The sequence below is a fragment of the Acomys russatus genome, chromosome 19 (assembly GCF_903995435.1).
Source record: "Acomys russatus chromosome 19, mAcoRus1.1, whole genome shotgun sequence".
NCBI classification, from domain to species: Eukaryota; Metazoa; Chordata; class Mammalia; order Rodentia; family Muridae; genus Acomys; species Acomys russatus.
Genome location: NC_067155.1, coordinates 659,331 through 662,422, shown reverse-complemented (window position 1 = coordinate 662,422; position 3,092 = coordinate 659,331). Strand labels below are relative to the sequence as shown.

The window sequence follows — 3,092 nt, the reverse complement described above, 5'->3', positions numbered from 1 at the left end:
CTGTATAGGCATATAAGTGGTATACATAACATGCAGGCAAAACACTCACACACATACAATAAAATAACAGTTTGGGATATAGCTAAGTGGTAGAGCACCTGCCTGGCATGCACAAGATGAACACAGCCCTAGGGTAATTCCCTAGCACCAGAAAAAAAATCATAATAGAAAAAATAATAATATTTTAAGCTCTGTGGTGGTCCACACCTTTAATCCCAGCAGATTGATGGGGAGGCAGAGGCAGGTGGGTCTCTGTGAATTCTAAGCCTGCCAGGGGTTATGCAGTGACACTCTGTCTCAAAACAAGTAACTGTAACTAGTTCAGCTCACAGCTCCAAAGGATTGCATGGCTCCCTTCCCTTGGTCACAAGACATCTCACGAGTGTGTCTTGCTAGTGATGCTCTGAGGCAATGACAGGTGTCGCAGACACATTGATGCCAACATTTCACCCATAGCTGCTGCCTTTGTCCCATCACACACACACACCACAGGTACTAACAGGAGGTCACTAGGAAATGAACATCTTCGTGTCATCATAAGCAATTATAGATGTAAAGTACTTTTATCTTAGATTTTTGAATTTTATTTTTTGTATTTTTATTTTATTTTATAAGTGTTTTTCACTCGCATGTGTGTGCGTGTGCGTCTGTGTGCACACGTGTGTGTGTTTGCATGCCTGTGTGCACGCGTGTGTGCGCATGCATGCCTGTGTGCACGCGTGTGTGCGCATGCATGCATGCGTGCATGTGTGTTTGCATGTGTGTGTGCCTGTGTGTGCACGTGTGCATGCGTGTGTGTGTGTGTGTGTGTGTGTGTGTGTGTGTGTGTGTGTACCAAGGCATGGCTGGTATCCACAGAGGACAGAAGAGGGTGCCGTCCAACCCCAGGGCCGGAGTTAATGGATGGTTGTGAATCATCATGCGGTTGCTGGGAAGCGAACCCCGGTCTTGCACAAGAGCAACAAGTGCCCTTAACTGCCTAGCCACCTCTCCAGGCCACTGTAGATTAGTTTTATGTCATGGGCTACTGAATCTCAGAGACCATTTCTCTATTTGGAGGCAGAGTCTTGCATGTAGCCTGGCTAGCCTTGAATAATTTACATAGCCAAAGCTACATTCCAGCCCGTGCTCTTCGTGCCGCAGCCTCGGAAGCGTTACAGGTGTGTGCTCCGCCCGGAACCAGAGCACGGCTGAGTGATGTCCTCTGCTAACATTCTACGTCAGCAATCTTTCCCCCAAACTTTCGTCTGGTTAACATGTCTTAAAGTTTCTTTCAAAAGCCGGGCATGGTGGCGCACGCCTTTAATCCCAGCACTTGGGAGGCAGAGGCAGGTGGATTGCTGTGAGTTCCAGGCCAGCCTGGTCTACAGAGTGAGTCCAGGACAGCCAGGGCTACACAGAGAGACCCTGTCTCAAAAAAAATTTTTTTCTTTCAAATTGGGCCTGGCTGATCCTGACACTGTCATTTTGCCAGGCGGACGTGTTCTCGCACTGTGTTACTAGGCATAGATTAATGAGGCTTTCAACCTCAGAGAGGGCCCCTTTAGCAACGGGCAGCCACTGATGCGGAAACTCCTACCTGGTCAGAGTTCTGAGAATGGGTGAGTGTGGGTGCTCGGTCCTAAATAAGACCTGTGTCAGTTCCACCAAGGCTGGAGAACCTCACAGAAGAGCGAGCAGAGAGGACGTGAGTAGGACTGCGATGTGCTGTCCCCTGCACACGACACGGTCATTGCGCCCGGGAACTCATCACTATTATGGTCACAGGCACAGGTCTGTCAAGGAGATCCGTCAGGTGTGCAGTGAGCAGTCCCGAGTTACAGAAAAAGAAACAAGAAAGGCCGTGAGGGCGGGAGAGAAGTGTTTGGGTAAATATGATCAAGATACAGCATGTGGGGCTGGAGAGATGGCTCGGTGGTTTAAGTGTGCCCCCTGCTCTTCCAAAGGTCCTGAGTTCAATTCCCAGCAACCACATGGTGGCTCACAACCATCTATAATGAGATCTGGTGCCCTTTTCTGGCTTGCAGATGTACATGCAAGCAGAACACTGTATACATAATAAATAAATAAATAAAATATTTTTTAAAAGCTGGGAAGGCTGGCTGGTGGCGCACACCTTTAATCCCAACACTCAGGAGGCAGAGGCAAGTGGATCACTGTGAGTTCGAGGCCAGCCTGGTCTGCAAAGCAAATCCAGGACAGCCAAGGCTACACAGAGAAACCCTGTCTTGATAGACAGCCAGACTTTCCCAGAATTGTAACCCTAGTCTAATCATCTGTGAGGCAACTGGTCAGTGCCAAGGTCAGGAGTTAGTGGTCCCAAGGCCTGTGCTACATGTTGGTGGTGCAAACCTTTAATCCCAGCACTCAGGAGGCAGAGGCAGGAGGATTGCTGCGAGTTGGAGGCCAGCCTGTCCTGTGAGTCCAGGACAGCCAAGGCTACACATAGAGAAACTCTGTCTTGAAAACCAAAACAAAAACAAAACAACACCTTCTTGATCCCGAGGCGGAGTAGGTAGCGCTATTGCTGTTCGTATTGAATCCCAAACAGCGTCTGACATGGGTCTAGAGGACGAACGAAAGGTGCTCACCGGATCCGGAGACCTCAAAGGGAAAGACGAGGAGGAAGAATTAGTGGACCCCCTAACAACAGTGAGAGGGCAGTGTGAGCAGTTGGAGACGTGTAAACGCCCAAGAGCAGCTACAACTGTGTGATGAGTGTGCGTCTTCCCGATCAGAGGCAGCAGAGAATTGTACGGAGGAGCCTTTTGACTTCTTACACGCGTGGGACCACTGTGCGGCCCACACACTCTTCAAAAACTTGAAGTAAATGTGCAGATTAGGGGGCTGGAGAGATGGCTCAGTGGTTAGGAGCACTGACTGCTCCTCCAGAGGCCCTGAGTTCAATTCCCAGCAACCACATGGTGGCTCACAACTATCTATAATGTGATCTGATGTATACTGTATACATAATAAATAAATAAATAATCTTAAAACAAAAACAAAAACACAATAAAACAAATGTGCAGATTAATTCTCCTCAGCCTTGTTGCTGGGAATCAGGAAGAGCGCCTTGTTTGAACCATTTGTGG

The 3,092-nt window shown here is 48.5% G+C and overlaps 1 pseudogene; it reads left to right on the top strand.

Annotated features, from left to right (window-relative positions):
- The first annotated feature begins 2,559 nt into the window (after nucleotides 1-2,559).
- LOC127203418 (cytochrome b-c1 complex subunit 6, mitochondrial-like) lies at nucleotides 2,560-2,830 on the top strand (annotated as a pseudogene).
- The last annotated feature ends 262 nt before the right edge of the window (nucleotides 2,831-3,092 follow it).